This window comes from Macadamia integrifolia, unplaced genomic scaffold (assembly GCF_013358625.1).
Source record: "Macadamia integrifolia cultivar HAES 741 unplaced genomic scaffold, SCU_Mint_v3 scaffold2178, whole genome shotgun sequence".
Lineage (NCBI taxonomy): Eukaryota > Viridiplantae > Streptophyta > Magnoliopsida > Proteales > Proteaceae > Macadamia > Macadamia integrifolia.
The window spans coordinates 57,096-67,934 of record NW_024868557.1 but is presented as its reverse complement, the minus strand read 5'-3'; positions in this window follow the sequence as shown (position 1 = coordinate 67,934).

The window sequence follows — 10,839 nt, the reverse complement described above, 5'->3', positions numbered from 1 at the left end:
AAAAGCAAAGAAAGGAAGAAGAAAAATTCCTTCCCACAAAAGAAGAAGAGAGAATTCCATACAAACAAGTTTCTTCCACAACAAATGGATCATTCATCAAAGATGAAAATTCGGCGTTTCACTCAAACCTGGTGATGAGTACAAGTGATGATCTTTCTCAATTGAAGGAATAAAGAAACAAGAGAGTCAAGGATGGAACCGATGCAAGTTTGGCTGGATCATAAGGGACAAATTTGAGCCTTTATCCTCTTCTTTGTACCCGTGTCCTAAGCCCCATTATAACCTAGAAAAGTCCTCCTACACCGAATGATGATGATATTCCCATCAAAAGATCTATACTCACTCGGTTATGATGGAACTTAATTTTCAGGGTTTAGATACCAAAAGAGAGAGAGAGAGAGAGAGAGAGAGAGAGAGAGAGAGAGATACAATGGCCCGATCAGGGACAAAAAAGAAGAGACTCTCACAAAATAAAGATCGGAAGAAAAGATCGACTGGGGAAAAAGCTGCCAAGAATTTCAGTTAGACTCTGGGGCACATTTGAGCCTTTTCCATCCTATGGAACTAATTCCTAAGCCCCATTACAACCTAGTAAAGTCCTCCTAGGTTATAAAATGATTTGATTTTTCGACGACACTTTTGGCTCACTCGGCTATGACAGAACTTAGTCATCAATTAGTCATCAATGCTTTGACATTAAAGCAACATTCCTTTCTCTCAAACTACATTGACTTGATCCCCTCCAAGGGTATGTAGGAAGCTTGACCCAATACAAGTCTGGTCTACCTTTTTCTCTTCATTCTTATAATCAATTCATGTCATCCTTTTCATCCACTTATCTCCATATTGTTTCTCATCTTTCCAAATCATCTCTCTCATGGTCCATCAAATGTTTCCACAATAAGACTGCTAGAAGCATCTTGAGGTAGAAGGCCTCCCCATTACTGAGGCAAATAATAAGGACAGGAAAAGGCATTGAGATATACAACATGCAGGGGCATAAATCCAACTGTCAGAAGCAGATTTTTGTAGCCATGATGGAGTCCAACATTATGCATGAGGTCACTTTATTATTTCAATAGCACCAAGTAGGGGCATTTCATTTGGAAGAGCTTCAATACAAAATGATCAAAGGGAGAAGATATAGTGAAACTGCCTTGCTGGGGCAAAGCCTTTTTGGAGAAGTCCAATATTCTCTACAAGGTTATCTCATCCGCCATCATCACTTCCCAATGAAAAGAACTCTATGAATAAAAGCTTCAAGTTGAAGGACTGTCTCCTTGACGATGGGGCAAATGACGAGAAAGATGAAGCACAGACTGACTCCCATTCCTGTTCAATTTGAGATTACCTTTTTTAAAGAGAGGGAACAACCACCTCATTTCACCATCAAGCCCATTTATTCCATCACATGCAATCATCACAATCTCTGAACCTGTTTTCATGAGCCCTTATACTAGTGACTAACTCATTTGGAGGGTCTTCCTAGTCAATCCCTTTCGGTCCTTGATTAGAATGATGCCTAGTTAGAATCACCTTGAATCAGTGTCTATTAATCCCTTGTGGATCATTTCTAAACAATGGCATATCCCCATTTAACTTGAAATAATTTTTTTTGGTTCACATCATAAACCATTTGCATCTATTGGCATGGACAATAGGCGAGCTAAATGTCATCATTTGGAATGTTGAGGTCTATAATGGAAATCCCACTTGATCCAAAATTTGGACTCTAGGAACTTTGATAGTGCATCTTTGAACTCTATGAAAATCAATCAAAACAAAAAAACAAAGTGTCAGGCTTGTGACCTAACAAGGGTAGAAGTTCAAATTTGCACTGTTAATTTTCCTAAAATTCAAAACTTGGATCAAGAAAGATCACCAAGGTAGATCCGGCACTTCAAAAGCCAACAATCTCATTTGAAATTGGCTCATCAAAAAATGATGAAAACAAAAATTAAATTTATGGAGTCCTTAAAATTTCTCACGCCGATGTGAACACACATATTCAGTGCTCACCAAGTCATTCAAGTTCAAATTCAAATCTGAAGCTGTCGAATCTTTTAAAACCATCCAAATAAAAAAAATAAATAAAGATTTCAAACCCATCAATTTCAAAAAAGGCTTTTGTGCTCGAGATTGAACACCTACCTCATAGTCAAGCATGTTTCAACATTTGAAAGAATCAATTCCCAAATGTGCCTACAAACTTGTGGTCAGGCTCGGCTGTAGAACTGTAATCTGAAGATTACAAATCTTCAGTTTCAAAAGAGTTTCCAACTTTGCAGTCAAGGATAGATGCAAATATTCACTCTCAATTTCAAAATCATTTCTTGACTCATAGCCGAACAAGTTTGCAATTTCCATGTCATCTTCAAAAGCATGTTCAAGCTCACAACCATGCATGACGACAATTTTTCAAACATTCATTTTCAAAAGCATTTTAAGTTCATGTTTGAGTATGACTGCAATTGCTCTATTCTATTTCAAGCACATCATTCTTCACCATTTGTGAATTTTGATTTGATCCTTGCCTTTTTGAAAATCAATCAAGGATTAGAGAATTGGTTTTGCCTCGATAATTGACCAATGTTGCATCTGTTTATAAGCACATTACCAATCTATCATTGAAAAGCATCATGTGGTTTTTTACTTTGATTAGAAGTCCACGTTGAGCGTTTGACTCTAATATTCTGACTTCTCTTTGTTGGTTTGTATCAAATGTCTAATCTCGAAGTTTCTATGTTGCGATCTTTTCATTGTTGGATTTCCCTAAGTGCTCTGCATCTTTTCTTGGTCAAGAGCAATAAGTGCCCAACTCGACATTTCTATCCCTTCCTCGGCATCGAGCACTCAATTTTGTATTTTCTTAGTTGAGAATGCCAAGCACAAGATTCCGACACTTCACATTTTCTTTGATTGGAGCACTAAGTGCTCAATTTTGACATTTTCATCTTTTCCTTGGCATTGAGCTTTAGGAGCTGAATTTCATCTTTCTAGGTTGAAAGCACTAATTGCTTGATCCCAACATCTCATATTTCTTTGATTTGGAACACTAAGTGTTCAATTTCATCTTTTTTTGGTTGGAAGCACTAACTGCTTGATTCCAGCATCTCATATTTCTTTGATTTGGAACACTAAGTGTTCAATTTCGTCTTTTTTAGTTGAAAGCACTAAATGGTCGAATTACAACATTTCATATTTCCTTGGTTGAGAGCACTAACTACTCGACTCCGACATTTCACACTTCTTTGATTGAAACACTAAGTGTTTGATTCCAATAGTCTAATCTTCCCTTGGTTGAGAGCATTAACTGCTCGACTCCAACATTTCACACTTTCTTTGATTGAAACACTAAGTGTTCGATCCCAATATTCTAATCTTTCCTTGGTCGAAAGCATTAAATGCTTCATTTCATATTCTCTTGGTTAAGAGCACTAAGAGCTCGGCACCAATATTTTTCACCACTTCCTGGGCATCGAGCTTTAAGAGCTCAGTTTCATCTTTTCTCGGTGCTCGACTCCAACATTACATTTTTTTAGCAAAAAATATTGAGTGTTTAATTTCTTCTTTCTTGGTTGAAGGCACCAAGTGCTCGACTCCAACGTTTCATATTTCCTTGGTTGAAAGCACTAAGTGCTGGATTTCATATTCCCTTGGATGAGAGCATTAATGCACAATTCCAGCACTCTATCCCCCTCTTGGTTAAAAGCGGTAATTGATTTTGACACTGTCGATTACATCTCATCATTGATTTGATTGCGACACCCTCTTTAAGCACCTCGTTGATTGATTTGTTTGAATCACAACATATCACTTTGCATACCTCACCAATGATCGGTTTGATTTGTCAACCCTTTGATCCCTTTTCATCCTCTATATGAATTGAAAATTTGCACATTTGGTATTGATCTTCTTTGATTGACTCATAGGGGGACTTTTATGTGTTTTGTTGTTCCAAACTCATGTTGGCTTCATTAAAAATAATAATAAAACAAACATTGTGTTTTGGCAACGTGGATTGTGTTTTGGCGATGTGCTCACAAGCTTGGGTCTGCTATTCACGCGGATAACAGTTCAAGAAATCGCCCTAACTCCCATTGATTGTGTTTTGACAACGTGGATTGTGACATGGCGATGTCCTCACAAGCTTGGGTCCGTTATTCACATGGATAATAGTTCGGGAAATCCCCCTAACTCCCATTAATTGTGTTTTGACAACGTGGATTGTGTTTCGGCTACGTGCTCACGAGCTTGGGTCCACTAATTACGTGGATAACAGTTTAGGAAATTGCCCTAACTCCCATTGATTGTGTTTTGACAACGTGGAGTGTGTTTCGGCGACGTGCTCACGAGCTTGGGTCTACTATTTATGCGGATAATAGTTTGAGAAATCGCCCTAACTCCCATTGATTGTGTTTTGACGACTTGCTCACAAGCTTGGGTCCTTTATTTACGTGGATAACAATTCAGGAAATCGCCCTAACTCCCATTGATTGTGTTTGACAACGTGGACTATGTTTCGGTGACATCCTCACGAGCTTGGGTCCGCTATTTACGTAGATATTAGTTTAGGAAATCGCCCTAACTCCCATTCATTGTGTTTTGACAACTTGGATTGTGTTTCGACGATGTGCTCACGAGCTTGGGTCCGCTATTGAAGCAGATAACAGTTCAGGAAATCGCCCTAACTCCCATTGATTGTGTTTGACAACGTGGACTGTGTTTCGGTGACATCCTCACGAGCTTGGGTCCGCTATTTACGTAGATATTAGTTTAGGAAATCGCCCTAACTCCCATTCATTGTGTTTTGACAACTTGGATTGTGTTTTGATGACATGCTCACGAGCTTGGGTCCGCTATTTACGTGGATAATAGTTCGAGAAATCTCCCTAACTCCCATTGATTGTGTTTTGACAATGTGGATTGTGTTTCGATAACGTGCTCACGAGCCTGGGTCCGCTATTTACGTGGATAACAATTCGAGAAATCGCCCTAACTCCCATTGATTGTGTTTTGATAATGTGGATTGTGTTTCGGCGATGTGCTCATGAGCTTGGGTCCTCTATTTACGAGGATAACAGTTCAGGAAATCACTCTAACTCCCATTGATTATGTTTTGGCGACGTGCTCACGAGCTTGGGTCCTTTATTTATACGGATAACAGTTCGGGAAATCACCTTAACTCCCATTGATTGTGTTTTGACAACGTGGATTGTGTTTCGGCGATGTGCTCGCGAGCTTGGGTCCGGTATTTACGCGGATAACAGTTCAAAAAATCATCCTAACTCCCATTGATTGTGTTTTTGACAACGTGGATTATGTTTCGGCGATGTGCTCACGAGCTTGGGTCTACTATTTACGCGGATAATAGTTCGGGAAATCACCCTAACTCCCATTGATTGTGTTTTGACAACTTGGATTGTGTTTTGGCTACGTGCTCACGAGCTTGGTCCGCTATTTACACAGATAACAGTTCTGGAAATGGCCCTAACTCCCATTGATTGTGTTTTGAAAATGTGGAGTGTGTTTCGGTGACATGCTCACGAGCTTGGGCTCGCTATTTACATAGATAGCAGTTCGAGAAATCGCCCTAACTCCCATTGATTGTGTTTTGACAACGTGGATTGTGTTTTGACGACTTGCTCACGAGCTTGGGTCCTTTATTTACGTGGATAACAATTCGGGAAATCGCCCTAACTCCCATTGATTGTGTTTGACAACGTGGACTGTGTTTCGGTGACATCCTCACGAGCTTGGGTCCGCTATTTACGTAGATATTAGTTTAGGAAATCGCCCTAACTCCCATTCATTGTGTTTTGACAACTTGGATTGTGTTTCGACGATGTACTCACGAGCTTGGGTCCGCTATTTAAGCGGATAACAGTTCAGGAAATCATCCTAACTCCCATTGATTGTGTTTGACAACGTGGATTGTGTTTTGATGATGTGCTCACGAGATTGGGTCTGCTATTTACGTGGATAATAGTTCGAGAAATCTCCCTAACTCCCATTGATTGTGTTTCGATAACGTGCTCACGAGCCTGGGTCCACTATTTACGTGGATAACAATTCGAGAAATCGCCCTAACTCCCATTGATTGTGTTTTGATAATGTGGATTGTGTTTCGACGATGTGCTCATGAGCTTGGGTCCTCTATTTACGAGGATAACAGTTCAGGAAATCACTCTAACTCCCATTGATTATGTTTTGGCGACGTGCTCACGAGCTTGGGTCCTTTATTTATACGGATAACAGTTCGGGAAATCACCTTAACTCCCATTGATTGTGTTTTGACAACGTGGATTGTGTTTCGGCGATGTGCTCGCGAGCTTGGGTCCGGTATTTACGCGGATAACAGTTCAAAAAATCGCCCTAACTCCCATTGATTGTGTTTTTGACAACGTGGATTATGTTTCGGCGATGTGCTCACGAGCTTGGGTCTACTATTTACGCGGATAATAGTTCGGGAAATCACACTAACTCCCATTGATTGTGTTTTGACAACTTAGATTGTGTTTTGGCTACGTGCTCACGAGCTTGATCCGCTATTTACACAGATAACAGTTTTGGAAATGGCCCTAACTCCCATTGATTGTGTTTTGAAAATGTGGATTGTGTTTCGGTGACATGCTCACGAGCTTGGGCTTGCTATTTACATAGATAACAGTTCGAGAAATCGCCCTAACTCCCATTGATTGTGTTTTGGCAACGTGGATTATGTTTTGGCGACATGCTCACGAGCTTGGGTCCGCTATCTACGGGGATTACAGTTTGAGAGATTGCCCTCACACCCATTAGATTATTTTTTTGGTGGAAAATCCACAAGCTTAGGTCCGTTGCTTACGCTGATCGCAGTTCATAAATTTGCACGGTCCGTTTTAATTTACTTGATATTTACTTGGTCTACCCCTCAAATAGAGAATTGACATACCACTTCCCAGTTGCTTCTTTCGATATCTTCACTTAAAAGGACAACACTTTTCAAACCATCAACCTCTTTCTAACTTTGTCAATTCTTCGACAAAATTCGGTGCTCAGTAATCTTTGACTGTTGCCTGCTTCGCACCCTCAACGAAAGAGGGCATTCTATAGACACCAAATTTTGGCACGCCCTAACCCCCACTTCAAAATCAATAATTTGAGACAAGAAATGCGGGCCCACTTTCGATGCCACATGGGAGGAAGGAGGGCCCACCAATAACCAATAATAAAAAGAAATCAATGAAAAAAACAAAAGAAAAATAATAAAAGATAAAAAGGCAAAATGAAAATAATAAATGAAGATAAGTGAGCTCTCTCTCACGTTAAAAAAAAAAAGAAGAGAAATGGAAGGACAAAAAGGGAAAAGAATGAAAAGAAAAGGAGAATCAGAAAAGTGAAGAAAAAGGGTGAAGAGATCTTTCCCTTCCACGTGGGCAGGGGCAAGACACAAAGAAGAAGGAAGAAGGAAAGCAAGGGCAGAATGGGAAAGAAGAAGAGGAAGAGGAGAGGGCTTCTTCACTCTTCAACAGAGAGGAACAAGAGAGGCTCTTCTCAAGATCACTCAAGGTCGGTTCGGCCGATCATGGCAAGTGGGAGATGCGGTTAGAAAAAAGGAAGAAAGAGAAGGTTCCGATGGTGGCAAGTGGGAGAAAACAGTTACACTTGCTCTCTCTCACTCGCTGTTTTTAGTAGAAGGAGTTGAGAAGAAGCTTCAAGAACAAGGAGAGCTATAAGGGAGCGTCTCCTCCAGAGAAAGCTTCTTTGATTTTGGGGAGAAATTCTGGGGAGAAATTCTCGAAGAGAACAGGGGTCTTTGGTTTTTGAGGGAGAGAGAGAGAGAGAGAGGGAGTTTCAGAGAGAGATTGTAAAAAGAAAGAGTGTTTCAGTGAAATCCAAGGTGGTAATTTTTTAGGAGAAATTTTGGGGAGAGATTGATTGAGGGTAGAGAATTCTTTTTTGGGGGTGATGTGGCAAAAATTAATCAGGTGATCTTCCCTGCAGTTCCTGATGCCAGTTGACCTGCACAGAAGAGAAGACAGGGGAGATCCAGGCTGACCCGACGGAGGACTCTCCGATGCCTAAGTCAGATCTTTCTACAGCAGATACTCAAGAGAGTTTTCAGTAAAAGAAGTGATCGATCCCCTCAATGGAGGCTTACCTTGGTATTTATAGGCTACTGATGGAGTGGAGAAAGGGGGAAGTCCGTGGAGAGTCCTACTGGGCGTGGAGTCCTGGAGAGGGACAACTCTCTGATGCTGAGAATATTCTAGATCCTAGGGAATGCCAAGGGAATATTCCCCTCTTATCTCGAAAGTGCCAATCGTGGGAGGGGTGGATGCCTCTAATGACGTGTAGTGGATAAAGTCATGTCCTTGTGATCAGGGATTACGTTCCTTGAATGTAGTAGTGGACGAGAGCACGTTTCTGGGAACCTTGTTTGATGATGTCAGGCCGAGGTGGCAGCACGGCCAGATGAGATGCTGAGGTGATAGATTGGGCTGATGAAGGGTTGACGTGGCAGCATGGCCAGACAAGATGCCGAGGTGACAACTCGGTCTGATGAATGGACAAGGTGACAGCTTGGGCTGAAGTAGGGCTGGAGTAACAGTGCGGCATTCGTTAGGACGCCCCTTGACCGTGCCGTGGTTAGGGAGATATGGCCTCATCACCAGCCCCCAGCTCTAGCAGTTTGATTTGGACAGTTAGAGCATTTAATACGGTTGACTTTTCGATCATGCGTTGTTCGCTCAGCTCAAAACGTGCTGGTTCTACCACGTGTCTCAGAGATGTAATTTCACCTCGGGCAAGTGAAGAGACTGCTTGGGTTCACCATTGATCTCAGCCAGGTCCATCCGTTTATCCTCCATCGCCTTCTCCTATAAATAGGATACGTTTTTTTCAAAAGTCTTGTCATTTGATCTTGCGATAAAGTCAGCTTAGCTCGTTCCTATCTTCAGCATGGACATCCACAGGGTCTCTGAGTAGCCCGGTGTCAAGAATAGCGTTCTCCTTCTTCCTCGTCCTTTCCAAGCTTGTCCTGCAACAAGTAAGTAAGATCACATTATGGTTATAACTCGTCGATCCTCTGCTCAGCCCTCCATGTACCCTAGCGTTAGTCCTGGTGATCCCGATATGGCATATGTGCGTGACCCAGATTCGTACAACCAGACCCCCTTGACGATAGTGAGGCCTGGGGAAAACCACCCAGAGTGCCCAATTCCTAATCCCTCGTCCTCCAGTGGTGACACTTCTAGTAGTCTGGGCTTCGACGACAGCTTAGGTTTTGGTGGTAGCTTGGGCAACAGCTCAGGCTCGGGCAGTAGCTTGGGCACTGAGTCTATGGAGGTGGTCTCGCCTGAGACCAGGGATGATGCTGGCTCAGTCACCCCAGCTCAGCCCCCTAGTGCCACGGCAACGGGCACTTCTGTTGTAGGCCCATCGGGCGCTGAAGTCCCTGAGGCTGGCGTAGCAGAGTCCGAGGGGAAAGGCTCCGCTTCCTCCTCTAGAGAGAAGAAAATCGTGGTCAACACCCTGAGCATCCTTACGCCCAAGGTTCTAGACTTGATCCGGGGTTAGTATGGCATCCCCGATTACGTGGTGATGCGTGTCCCAGACAAGGATGAACGTGTAGATGCCTCTCGGGACAGAGTGGCCCTCTATGACATCGCTTTTTAGAGCGGCCTTAGGATCCCCGTTCCCTAGCTGGTCAGCTCGGTCCTAGAGCACTGGTGCCTTGCCCCAAGTCAGCTTACTCTGAACTCCTGGCACACTATTCTTGGCTTTGAGGTGTTCGTCTCGAAGCTGGCTGACCGTGACGCTGGACGTATTCTGGAAGATGTTTTTGGTGAAGAGGCACACCTCAGGGTGGTACTACTTTACCAAGAGGGACAGGGACGGTCCTTACAGCGACCTGAAGATGTTCCTCAATATGCCTTCCTCAGTGAAGAAGTGGAAGGAGAGGTACTTCTACGTGGCGATGGAGTGGAACCCCTTCAAGAGCAGCTGGGTAAAGTCTATGCTCTCAGTGCTGAACCAAGACCCCAAGCTCTCCCCGGCTGACCTCCAAACATATCAGATGTGTTTGGGTGGGGAGGCCGTGGACGTTCGAATGCTGTAGGACGAAGACTTCCTTCGAGAGTGGGAGCTGAGTGAAGTCCCTGGTGAGGGTTCGATTGAGTCCGGTTCATGGTAGTTCAGCTCAGTTTTCCTTTAGATTCAGCTTGGTTTTAATACTAATCCAGCCCGGTTCTTCCTTGTTTTGCAGTGGTTAACGTGAATATCAACAATAAAGCCCTTACTGTGGTGGCAGCGGAGGCGAGGAAGAAGGAGGCATCCCGCTCCACTGACAAGGGTAAGGCCCAGTGAGCCCTAACCTTGGTCCGAAGGTCACCCCTCCCCCTGGCGCGAGTAACAAGGCCTTACCGATTACTATTGGGGGCAAGCTAGGGAAGGAGATGCCCCCAGTTGAATATTCAGCTCGGCACGGGACTCCGGGCTCTCTGAAAGCAAGGAGCCAGTGGGCTCTAGAGAGAAGGTATCGGGGCAGACTGGCACGCCTGATCGAGCTACTGTAGGCCCCGACAGCCAGAAGAGGAGGCGTTCGCCCATGGAGGGGGCACTGCAGGGCAACCCTCCCAAGGTGGCCCGAATGGGGAAGCAGCTCGTGGATCCCTGGGTGGACCTGATGGAGAACAACACGGTGTTGGACCCCATTGCTGCTCGGGTTTGGTGCCATCGGAGCCATCCCAAGAGGGACATTGCCTGCGTGAGGAAGTTATCTGACATCGACTTCGCGGATCAGGTTTACGCCCGAATGGGCGACGTAAGTATTTCCCGCTTCTCATTCTTTGTGTT